This window comes from Panthera tigris, chromosome B1 (genome assembly GCF_018350195.1).
Source record: "Panthera tigris isolate Pti1 chromosome B1, P.tigris_Pti1_mat1.1, whole genome shotgun sequence".
NCBI lineage: Eukaryota > Metazoa > Chordata > Mammalia > Carnivora > Felidae > Panthera > Panthera tigris.
In genome coordinates, this window is record NC_056663.1 from 122,129,552 (window position 1) to 122,142,677 (window position 13,126).

The 13,126-nt window shown below is 40.9% G+C and overlaps 1 long non-coding RNA gene across 2 annotated transcripts; it reads right to left on the reverse strand.

Annotated features, from left to right (window-relative positions):
- Nucleotides 1-1,464: 1,464 nt before the first annotated feature.
- LOC122237705 lies at nucleotides 1,465-4,632 on the reverse strand. 2 transcript variants are annotated; one of them, XR_006216315.1, is made up of 3 exons: nucleotides 4,424-4,632; nucleotides 3,264-3,535; nucleotides 1,465-2,327 (listed from the first exon to the last, which is right to left on the reverse strand). It is a non-coding gene; the product is annotated as an uncharacterized LOC122237705 (long non-coding RNA). The 2 variants fall into 2 exon arrangements; XR_006216314.1 differs by having other exon boundaries at nucleotides 3,264-3,589.
- Between the last annotated feature and the right edge of the window lie 8,494 nt (nucleotides 4,633-13,126).

The window sequence follows — 13,126 nt, forward strand, 5'->3', positions numbered from 1 at the left end:
TTAAAGAGTCACTTAGGGGCACCTGGGTGGCTCAGTCGGTTAAGCGTCTGACTTCAGCTCAGGTCATGATCTCACAGTATGTGAGTTGGAGCCCTGTGTGGGGCTCTGTGATGACAGCTCACAGCCTGGAGCCCGCTTTGGATTCTGCGACTCCCTTTCTCTCTGCTCCTCCCCTGCTCATGCTCTGTCTCTCTCTCCTTCAAAAATAAATAAACATTCAAAAAAATTTTTTTTACAAATAAATAAAAACATAGTCATTTATGTTTTAATGTAATAAAATGGAAAAAAATCATAGCCTTTTATATATACTAGCTTATATACATTTCTGGTGCTCCTCATTACTTCCTATAGATCTGAGTTTCTATCTAATATTATTTCTTTTTTTTTTTTTAAGTTTATTCATTTATTTTGAGAGAGAGCAAGAGAGAGAAAGCATGAGTGAGAGGAAGGACAGAGAGAGAAGAAGACAATCCCAAGCAGGTTCCGTGCTGTCAGAGTAGAGCCCGATGTGGGCTGGAACTCAGGAATCATGAGATCATGACCTGAGCAGAAACCAACAGTCAGACACCTAACCAATTGCCTCTATCTGATATCATTTCTATTTAGCCTGAAGAATTCCCCCTGGCATATCATGTAGTGGTTTTCTTGGTAGTTTTACTCAACTTTCATATACTTGACAATATCTATTTCACGTTTATTTTGGGGGTGTATTTTAGCTCTCTATATAATTTACGATTGACACCCCTCCCCCCATCTCCCTTGGCCAGCACTTTAAAGATGTCTGTTATCTTCTGGCCTCCATTGTTTCTGATGAAAAGTCAGATAGCATTCTTTTTTTTTTTTTTTTTTTAATTTTTAATGTTTTATTATTTTTGACAGAGGGGGAGAGACAGAGGGTGAGCAGGGGAGGGACAGAGAGAGAAGAAGACACAGAATATGAAGCAGGTTCCAGGGTCCGAGCTGTCAGCACAGAGCCCAAGGCAAGGCTTGAACCCATGAACCATGAGATCGTGACTTGAGTGGAAGTCAGACGCTTAACTGACTGAGCTACCCAGGCACCTCAAGAAGTCACATGTCATTCTTACAGTTGTTCCTCTCTAACTTCATTTTTTTTTAATGTTTAATTTTCAGGGAGTTTAATTATAGTGTACTTACAAGTGGATTTCTTTGTATTTATTGTACTTTTGATTTGCTGATCTTCTTGTTTTGTAAGTTGACTTTTTTATAAAACGAGAGAACTATTTGGCTATTATTTCTTGTAATATTTTTTCTACTGTAAGCTCCTTGTCCTCTTCATTTGAGACTTCAACCACATGTATGTTAGACCACTTGACATTGTTTTATCAATCATTGAGGTGCCCTTTATTCTTTATAATTCCCGCCCCCCCCCCTTTTTGTTATTTAGTTGGGATCATCTCTATTGAATTGTCTTCAAATTCACTGACCCTTTTTTTTTCTGTAACATCTATCACTGTTAAACACGTCCAGTGAAATTTTCATTTCAGAGGTTTTATTTTTAAGTTCTAGAATTTCCATTTGTTTTCTTTTTTGTATTTTCATTGCTCTGCTGAGACTCCCATCTGTTTATTCATTACGTATAACTCTTCATTTAATTCTTAAACATATTGATTGTTTTAAAGTTCTCTGATAAGTCCAACATTTGGGTCCTCTTGAGATCTGTTTTTATTGGCTATCTTTTCTCTTTATCATAGGTCATATTTTCTTACTTTTTGGTATGTCTAAAATTTTTATATTGTACACTAAACATTATGGATGTTGCTTTGTAGGGAGTTTAAATTATTTGCTTTTGAAATGATTTGAGTTTTGTTGTGGCAGGTAGGTTAATTATTGGAAGATCCTCTAATTCCTTTTGACTTGATTTTAGGCTTTATTAAGGTGTGTCTGCTTTGATATTTCCTTATTCCCAAGGCATAGACTTTTCTCTAGCACATACAGTAATTATTCCTAAAATGTGGCCTTTTTGGGGTCTCATTGAAATTCCCAAGGTGCTAGTATGTTTCCCTCCTCTTGGGCTGGACTAGGATTCTAATGTCTTCCAGCACTGTATGCCCATGGTAACCCTCTTCAGCTTAGTCCCCGGGAGCCACTCAAGTCTCATGCTGCCCATGCACAATTAAGAACCTAAGGAGATTGCCCGTGTAGACTTTCATGCCCCAACTTCTGTGCAGCTCCCTCCTCTCTGGTACCTTGCCTGATGAATTCCAGCCACATTGGCAGCTCTGTACTCTTACTTCTGCCTCCTCAGCACCACAAACCCACTTCTTTTCTCTTGGTCGCCATCATTCTTTCACTTGGGTTTGAAATACCTATAGGCAAAAACAGAGGTGAAAATAATGCTAACTTTTAATGTGTTCCCTTACTTCATGGATCTCAGTTCTTTGCTGCCTCTTTCTCCCTGCCTGATAAGAGTTGCATCATATATTTTGTCCAGTTTTATGGTTATTTACAGTGGGAAGATAAGTTTAATATCAGTTATTCCACCATGGCCAAAAGCAGAAGTCATCCAAGTGTAGAATAAAAGCTATAAGAATGCTATTGTATTATTTATTGAATGAATAGGTTATGTAGACCTGAAGTTCATATTTAAAAAAAAACAATATATATAGTTCTCTGGAAGGAACAAGAAATTATGTGGCAAGAATAGATGATTCCATTAAGTGTGTCAAGCCTCTTTCTGCCATATTTTGAACAAAGTGGAGGAAGAAGGCAGCAGTAATTTTCCAGTCATCTCTGTCAAGGTGAGCTGTACTGTAAAAAAACCCTTCACAAAGAAAAAAAATCATGCATCCTGTGATCCTTATATTTCTTCTGTCATAAATAACCTCCTCCAAACTCATTCTACTCTGAAAAGTAGAATGTGTGGTACAAGTAGAGTTTATATCAGAAGATCCTGGTTCAAGTCACTGTTTTGCCACTTACTGTGACCTTCAGCTATCCTCTGAGTCTTAGTTTGTATGACTGGAGATAGATGTACGATGGAGAAAATAATATCTTCCCTATTGATGACACAGGGTATTTCTGATGCTTAAAGGTATGTGAAAAAATCATTCTGAAGATTTATATTTCAGACTCTCTATGCTAAATTTCAAAATTGAGTTTGTGATAATACTTATCAGGTTTGTTACAAGGATCAAATGACTTATAAAAGAAGCATAAAAGAGGGCCTGGCATATAGTGAATACTGAATAAATTATTATTTGTATCAGGTTAGCTATTACTTTGTAACAAGTCATACCACATACTTCAAACAATTGTTTCTCAGAAGGCTACAGGCAATCTGGCGGTTCTTCTGATCAGAGACCGGCTCATCTAGGCTCCCTCACATGTGTGGGGGGGTCACCTGGTTTTCATCTAATTGATGATGGCCTCAGCTATCATGATGGGTCATTGTTGGGTCTACTACATGAGTTTTATCCATCAGCAGACTAGTTTTCATGATGATGACGGAGCAAGAGATGAGGTGGAAACGTGAGAATTTTCTGAATCCCCTGCTTGCATCCACGTTGCTACAACTCTGTCGACCAAAGCAAGTCACATAACGAAGCAGAAAGTCAGGGTTTGGAAGGTACTACCAAAAAAGCATAGATATAGGAAGGCATGAAAGATTGATCCATTAGTGCAACATGACCCTTGATTATCATTCTTATTTTCATTTAATTCTGCAAACAACTCACCATAAGTTACAGTAATAACCTTCTTCCACATCTACTTACTTTTAGGATATGTCGGTCATCTTAGAGCCAAACAATCTAGGAATGGCAGACTGTTCATTCTATTTTTTTCAAATTGGGTCTCATAATAAGGGATACACATCGTAGCTCAGCAAGGAGTGAAGCAAGTGCGTTTTATTTTCTCTCCACCACCTCCATTCTCCACCTGACTCTCATTAGCAAGAGACAACTGCAGAATAATTTAGTATTACTGGAATATTTTGGATATTTTCCTTCATTGTGTATCTAGAGCATTCCCTTAACTACTCTGCTACATAGTTGTGTTTTTGTTTTGTTTTGTTTTGTTTTGTTTTGCAGGCAGTGGAGATTGAGAAAATTTCAAGAACAAGAGCATGATAGGGGAATTACAAGAAATGTATACCAGAATATAGGGAGTAAGTAGAGATTAGCAAGAGATAAAAATGTAAAGAAGGACTTGGTAGCCCATTATAACATGTTTGTGAACTTATATGGAATATGAAAAAAAAATTGGGTTCAAATTTTTCAGTATTGTTTTATTTTTCCCCATTGCTCTCCTTTTGAGTAAAATGTACGAGCAGAATAGGAGGGACATTTCTTTTTATTTCAGCTACTGTTTGCCTTTACATCTTCTGTTACTAAAGTTGAGCTCATTGCTACAGAAACAGATGGAAGGAAAGTTTCTAAAGAGATGAGATTTAAAAACCACGAACCTGTTAGGAAGTAGCCTTATTTCCTCATTCCCATGGAAACAAAAATTTGTTGGGAAATGCAGACACGACAGAAATCCGCGACTCTTCTGTTTCTGCTGCCCTCTGTCTGTATCCAAGGAAATGGACTTCAGGTCCTGCTTCCATTCGATAAAGGGGACATACCTCACCACTTAGTTTCCATGCCTTTCTTCCCCGCCATTCATTTACTGATCTTGATATTACACCACACCATGTGAATTCCTTTTCACCTTGGAATCTTTGATTGTCCTTAGAATCAGAGAATGTTGTACCTGGAAAGTCCACAGAAATCATCTCGCCCGAACCAATTACATAACACATGAGAAAACAGAAGCCTGGAGAAGGGATGTCGAGGTAAAGATAGGATAGAGTTCAGGCTTGCGGCTCCTAGCCCATGATGTGTCATGTCAACTTTGCTTTCTTCCTGTAGTATGTCCATTTCACTGAAAACAGATGTCTCACCAGCTCTCTAGGGCACTGACATCATGCTGGCCCTCCAATCCTAGTCTGCACTCCCAGACTCAATGTGCCACAACCCCTGTTTACTCCTTCAGCCACAAACAACCCTTCTAGCATAAACTATTAATGCCAAGACCTGCCTACCATCCCACAGTTAAATTTAGATGCATCTGACTCTTATTTGGGCCCTAAGTCAGACATGAGCTATAGCACTCTGTAATAGTACATAATATTTTACCTGCCTGAAAATCCCATTACAAGAGTATTGGGCCTTCCTCTCGACAACCTTTTCTCTCATTTTGACTGAACGTTAGTGTGTTTCCATTTATATGAAAATCTCCCAAGTCACATTCAGCAAAGATGTTTTCTCCTCCAGTTAAAAGTGTGACATAAAGTATTATAATTTTCTTGATACTTTTGGAGTTATCCAAAGGTTGTGATTAGTTTTTTAGTTTTTTAGTGTTTTTTCTTTTTTAAATTTATTTATTTATTTTGAGAGAGACAGAGACAGCGCATTTGGGGGAGGGGCAGAGAGGGAGGGAGAGAGAGAGGATCCCAAGCAGGTTCGACACTGCCGGTGCAGAGCCTGATGTGGGGCTCGAACCCACAAAGGCATGAGGTCATGACCCAAGCCAAAACCAAGAGTTGACAGTTAACTGAACCACCCAGGTGCTCCCGATTAGTTTTTAGCTTTTTGTGATCAGTTTTTAGGGTGGCCTTAAAATTTTTAAACTTATTTTTTAGGATGTTTCCTGTCACTCTCAGGGAAAGAAACCGCACCAAATACCTGATTTATTAATGCCATTGTGCCAAGTAACTTGGAGTTTCTCTCTAGATTAAGGGTTTAGAAGCTTGGCAGGCTTCCAACCCTGTTTTGTTTAGGAAGAAACAAATTTCATCATAGAATTAACTGAGAAACTCAGGGGATAGACTAAAAGTGAATTTTTCATTTAGACTCTTTGTTTATGAAAATATAAGCCCATATTCCGATAATTGGGAAGTGTAAGAATCTTAACATGATAGGATTTGGGATGATTTGGGATCTCACAGAGCCTAACTGACATCATTTCTGGAACCAGTGATCTTTATAGAGCCTTTTAGATATTAATGTAGACAAGGCTGAATGTTTATTGATCTCAGGATATAGCTAGTGGGTTGTTTGGTCTTTAAATATAAATCCTTGATATCAGGTCATTTTTCTTACTTACCTTGTTCTCCTAAACATTCAGACCCACCCAAGCCTATTTTGGGTGAAGCTAGCCTGTAGTTGTGATGACTCTTAGGGATCCTACCACATGCAGGAGCCCTTGGTGAGGTCTGAAGTGACAAGAAACCACTTTAAATAAAGACCACATCTAAAGGGTTAAGGGAGAGCCAAAGCAGACCGTCCTGTAAGCTAGAAAAGGCAGATTGTACCTAGATTACCTTCCACACACACAACTAAACAAGATTTATTCCTTTTGATTTCTAACATTTCTAGAAAACATAAAACTCTGTACTACCCTTTCATCAAGATCAGATTCTATGCAATATGGCAGTCTGCTTTGATCAATGGAGACCTAGTGAGCAGACACATTACCTATAAATGCCATTGGATGACAAAGGCAACTGAAAGAACCAGGCTCTTTGTAATTAGCTTTGGATCAAATATTGACCAACCTTATTCTTTCATTTATTTATTTGTTCCTTTGTTCAATGAATGAATCATTCATTCAATAAACACTCAGTGAGTGCCTACTTCAGTGATCTTTAGCGAAAGGACCTCAGCTCTCTGAATCACAAACATTTTATAAAGGAGCTGCCAGATTTTGGGCAATGCATTAATTTTATTTTGATACAGATTAGAGTGTTTTATGATTATGGTGATGTCTGAGCAGGTCCTTTAGAACAGTACAGAGGGAGACACAACTTGCTGCAAGGGACAACTAGCACGAGTAAAGTCAGTACCTAAGAGAGACCATTTCCTCGTCAGAGAAGAACTTTGACTTCAGGAGTATATAAAAGAGTGTAATCAGGGATATAAACAATTTTTCTTCAACAGCAATACTGTTCTGAAGGATCATCAAAGGAAGACTGCAATAACTGGAAAGTTTTATAGACACTATAAAAATTGTTATATGTCAGTGGCACGTGGGTGGCTCAGGTGGTTAAGCGTCCAGCTTTGGCGCAGGTCATGATTTCATGGTTTGTGAGTTTGAGCCCTTCATCTGCACTGTGCTGTCACTGCAGATCCTGCTTAGAGTTCTCTCTCTCCCTCTCTCTCTCTCTACCTGTCCCCTACTCACTTGCCCTCTCTCTCAAAATAAATAAATAAGCTTAAAAAATTGTTATATGTCAGGTGTGATTTTGGTAATTTATTGCTGGCTTCTTCACCTCATAGTTTTAAGTCGTACACAGATAATTAAAACAGAACAGTTGATAAAATGCTAGGAGTGGGGAACAGAAGAAATTTCTTTTTAACTAAGTCACAAAGGGCAGGAAGGCAAGTTCAGGGAAGTGATCAAGGTGAGCAAAGGCTGGTCCAGGTGGAGAAAGTAGCAGACAGGTACCATAAATAAGAACCCTCCCTTTCTCCTATTTATGTATTTTTTAAAATCATCAGTATGGGGACACCTGCGTGGCTCAGTTGGTTAAGTGACAGACCTTGGCTTAGGTCATGGGCTTAGGTCATGATCTCACGGTTCACAGGTTCGAGCCCTACATCGGGTTCTGTGCTGACAGCTCAGAGCCTGGAGCCTGCTTCCAATTCTGTGTCTCCTTCTCTCTCCACCCCTCCCTTGCTTGTGCTCTATCTCTCTCTCTCTCAAAGATAAATACATATCAAACAAAAAAAAGAGAAAATCATCAGTATGGATTGATATATTATTTTTAGTAGTTTATCATTGTACTTAATATTTTGGTGCTCCAATTATACTGATTTGGCCAGTGGGACTCCAAAGTTCTTATAACATGCTCCATTTAGTCTTCCATTTTGTGAAAGAATACCATATCTTTGGGTAGAGCAGAGGAACACCAGGTAGAAACTATGCTCTCCAGCCTCCCTTGCAGCTAAGCATGGCCATGTGACTAGGTTCTGGCCAATAGGATGTGAACAAGAGTCATGTGTGCAAGGAGACAAAGTCACTACCCCAGGGATCTCTTTTTGTCAGACATGAGGTTAAGCCCACTTTTCGACCCTGAGGATGACTGCAATACCCCAGGAGATGGGGAGGTAACAAGGTGTTGGGAACTTGGGTCCTTGAATGATGGTATGAAACAGTGTTGACTTGCCAGCTCTGTGCCACTCACCTCTGGACAGCTTCAGAAGAAAAACTAGTTTCAGGCCCTCTATTTCATTATCTCTTTGTTATATCAATGTCACCCCAAAGTCTAATACAACGCTAAAAGACACAGCGATATGAAGTGGCAGGATGTATGCAGGGAAATCTTGTAACTGGAACATCAAGAAATGGGTTGGGGAATGGTGGGAGGTGGGGCAGGAAAGGTTGGAAAGGCGAGATTCAGCACAGCTTTGTGTTCTAGAAAACTGTGGCCAGGTGTGATTTCTCATAACAGAGGAATGATGGGTTGTGTAGAGTCAGCCTTCATCTTCATAGGCCTGCTGTGAGGTGTCTTCTCTTCTTCATTGTGAGTCCTGCCTCCAAAACAGCTGGCCATGCACTGTCATACGCCATGTGTCTGCTCTTCCTTCTAAGCCCCCAACTTCCCATTTTGTCATTTATCTTCCAGTTGATAGTTTCACCTCATCCCTTGGATTTTCTTTGTGAACCAGCTGTCCTGTCCTGTCAACATCCTGCCTTGTCCCCCCCCTTGCCTCTCCAGAGAACTCCACTGAATACACCACAGATCCTAGATCACAGTTTGCTGGAACACTCCAGAAATTTACCACCTTTTTGGCAAATCTGGCAGGTATTCTACTTCTAGGAAAAATTAAAGGAGAATTTTTCTGTCCATATTGAATTCTACTGCTGTGTTGTTAACAAACTCTCCCATACTTACCTTCTTGCGGGCTGTGGTTGACAATTTGGAAAACAATTTGTTCAGAGAAAATAAGGACTTTCAGAAATCCCATTTCCAATAAACAAGAAAGCGGTACTTCCCCCACCCCCACCCCCCTAGTTTTCTTATCAAACTCTTTAACCACTTCAATTCCAAGGACGCTCTATATACCAATCAGAACTCTTTCATTTGGTGATATTGAGCATCAGCTCTCTGTGCTTCCATAAAACTAAACATTCACTGCAGCTCTATGTAACTGATTGTTATATCCATCTTCCCTTCTACATTCACTTTCTGCTCTTCTCTACCCTGCTCTGTGCCCTGGGAGTCTGACCTGTGTGGACTGCATCAGTAGGTTCCTTTGCCCTCTGGTTTCCAGGTGGATTTGGCCAATGGGAGATCCTGGTGGGAGATCAGAGGGTGCAGAGAAAGTGTGGTCAGGGTGTTTGTTCTACACATCTCCCTCCCTGCTGGATGGCCAGGGCTTGGCCGCAGAGTTGGGTACATCCCTCTACCAGAGGATCCGTCAGATCTGTACCAGGTGTCCATACAACTCTTCTCTGGACTTCAGGTTCTGGCAAATGCTCCCTCCTTTCATTTTTTTCTGACAGTCCTAGCCTTCCCACTACTACTCTTCATGGGGAGCTGTACCTTCCCTTGTCGGTTTCTCTACCTCTGCCCCCCACCTTTGTAGATAGTCCCTTTATTACACTGTCCTCAATATCTAGTTTTGGTGTGCCATCTGTTTCCTACCAGAAAACTGACTGGTACGGTGACTAAGCTGGAATTGTATAAAATGCATCATAGCACATAGACACTCAAAGGGGCTAGGGCATCAGGTGTATTCACTTGGTCTAAATGACCTGATTTTTTTTCTTTAATGTTTATATATTTTGTTTTTGAGAGAGAGAGAGAGCACAAGCAGGGGAGGGGCAGAGAAAGACAGGGAGACACAGAATCCAAAGCAGGCTCCAGGCTCTGAGCTGTCAGTACAGAACCAGACGCAGGGCTCAATCTGATGAACTGTGAGATCATGACCTGAGCTAAAGTTGGATGCTTAACTGACTGAGCCACCCAGGCACCCCCTAAATGACCTGATTGTAACCAATGTCCCACCTTCATGTTATATATTTTTAGTCATTTCCTTTTTCTTAAGTTTACTTATTTTATTTTGAGAAAGAGAGAGAGTGTGTGAGCAGGGGAGGGGCAGAGAGAGAGAAAGGGAGAGAGAGTCCCAAGCAGGTCCACACTGTCAGCATGGAGCCTGATGCAGGACTCCAGCCTTTGAACCATGAGATCACAACCTGAGATGAAATCAAGAGTCAGATGCTTAACCAACTGAGTCACCCAGGTGCCCCATAAGTTTTCATTTTTTTAAAATGTTTATTTATTTTTGAGAGAGAGAGAGAGCCTGAGTAGGGGAGGAGCAGAGACAGAGGGGGACAGATGATCAGAAGCAGGGTCCATGGCTGACAGCAGTGAGCCCCATACGGGTCTGGAAGTCATGAATGCTGAGATCATGACCTGAGCTGAAGTCCAATGCTCAACTGACTGATCCACCCAGGTGCCCCTAATTTTAGTCATTTCTTTAGGTCAGAGAACTAGTTTGTCCATCTTAACATGGGCTTGGTACTGGAATGAGTGCTTCTACAGGCAGAGGGAGCAAATGTCTCTTCCCTACAGGGTGCTTTTCTTCCCCCCACCCCAAGGAACTTTGCCAGGCCTCCACCCCCTCCCCACCTCTTTCCCTCTCTATCTCCATCTTTGTCTCTCTCTCTCTCTCTCTCTCTCTCTCTCTCTATCCATCATCTGTATGTGTATAGACACATACATATGTGTGTATGAATATAAAATTCTGTTTTCTGAACAAATTGAAGGTAATTTACATTATGGCACTTTACCTTTAAATACTTCAGTGCATATTTCCTAAGAATAGAATATTCTCTTACATAACCACAGTATAGTTATCAACTTCATAACTTTACATTGATATAATATTTTTATCTAATCTGCTGGCATCCAGTTTCCAATTTTGTCAGTTGATCTAATCATGTTCTTCTTAGCGCCTCATCCACACAGGATTCTGTCTAGGGTCGTATATTGCATTTAGTTGCATGCTCTTTTAATTTCCTTTAATCTGAAACGCTTCCACAGCCTTTTGTATGACATTGACATTTTGAAAAGTAGAGTCCCACCCTCCCACACAGGCACCTTTCTTTTTAAAAATAGAACAGTCCTCATTTTGTGTTTGTCTGATGTTTCTTCACGATTAGATTGGGGTTATACATTTCCAGCCATAATGCTGAACTGGTAAGCTTGCGTCCTTGGCGGGGCACCGTATCGAGAGGCACACAATGTTCGCTGGTGAAAGTAATTCTGATCCCTGTGGAATAACTCTTAGGTTTTATTTTCTCCCCTGAACTAATAAGCAGTCTGTGGGGGAGACACTTTAAGGCACGTGAGTGTCCTACTCCTCACCAAAATCTCCCCCTGGATTCAGCATCCATTGGTGTTTCTTGTTGACCTAATTTTTACTCCATGGCTGCAAAATGATGATTTTCCTCCCCAGCACTCCCTGGGCATCAGCCATTTGCTCCTTAGTATTCTACTGTAAGCAGAATAATCTTCTCCTCTATTTACTTATATATTCTTAAAATATCATTGATATGGATGGATGTACTCCCATTTTTCAATAGTTTAGTATCATACTTAATATTTGGTGCTCCAATTGTATGCAGTTTAGCCAATGGGATGCCTTTGAGCTGTCTCCCAAGGCCATTATATGTCATGTGCACTTTTTTCTGACTTAATACCATGTTCCAGGCTCATCTTACATCTCCCCTGCCCTAGACTTGGAACCAGCCATTTTTCTGAGTGGTCCTGGTCCCCTCCTTTTTAAAAAACTGTTTTTTGGTGTGTTTATTTATTTCTGAGAGAGAGAGAGAGAGAGAGAGAGAGAGAGAGAGAGAGAACGGGGGAGGGGCAGAGAAAGAGGGAGACCCAGAATCTAAAGCAGGCTCCAGGCTCTGAGCTGTCAGTACAGAGCCCTATGTGGGGCTTGAACTTGTGAACTGCGACATCATGACCTGAGCTGAAGTTGGATGCTTAACTGACTGAGCCACCCAGGCGCCCCTTTCCTGGACCCTTTTTGTGAGCAATGTCAGAAAGCATTGTCTGGGCATTGACCATAACAAGCTATAGAAATGATCCCTGGAAGGATAGTCTTACCTGGGCACTAACTGAACTCATTGCTGCTTCTGGGGTGTCTGCTTCTTGGAGCTTTTAGCAGGTGGAACTAGGAAACATAGGCATTTATGTGCACTTACTCATATGCATCCACACACATCAACTTCATACACAGGCATATAAACATGTATATACGGACACGTAACATTTTAGAAATCCTCAGTTTGCGCAGTCCCTCCGATTCCCAGCCATTCTCAGAGTCCTTTCTTGCCCCGCCATTCTATTTTTGCATGACTCTTCTTGCACAGTGAGAACCCTGCAAAATCAGCACATTTATTCTTTTGCTCAATTCTATACTGCATCTAAAATATTTTCCAAATTGTTCCACCCATACCACTAAATTTAACAAATCTGCCATATTTGTTAGGGCTCTCCAGAGAAACAGAACAAATAGGATGTGGGGTGAGACAAGAGAGAAAGGGAGAAAGGGAGAGACTTATTTAAAGTAGTTGGCACATGGGGAGCCTGGGTGGCTCGGTTGGTTAAGCATCTGACTCTTGATTTTGGCTCAGGTCTTAATTGATCTCGTGGTTTGTGGGTTTGAGCCCTGCGTGGGGCTCTGTGCTGGTGGTATGGAGCCTGCTTGGGATTCTCTCTCTCTCCCCCTCTCTCTGCCCCTTCCATACCTCTCTCTCTCAAAATAATAAATAAACTTAATAAAAAAAGTAGTTGGCACATAAGATTGTGGAACCTGCAAATTCAAAATATGCAGGAAAGAGAGAAAGAAAGAAAGAAAGAAAGAAAGAAAGAAAGAAAGAAAGAAAGAAAGAGAAAGAAAATGAAGGAAAGAAAGAAAGAAAGAAAAAAAGAAAAAGAGAAAGGGGTGCCTGGGTGGCTCAGCCGGTTGAGCGTCCAACTTTGGCTCAGGTCATGATCTCACGGTTCATGGGTTTGAGCCCCACATCTGGCTCTGTGCTGATAGCTCAGAGCCTGGAGCCTGCTTGGGGTTCTGTGTCTCCCTCTCTCTGCCCCTCCCCCACT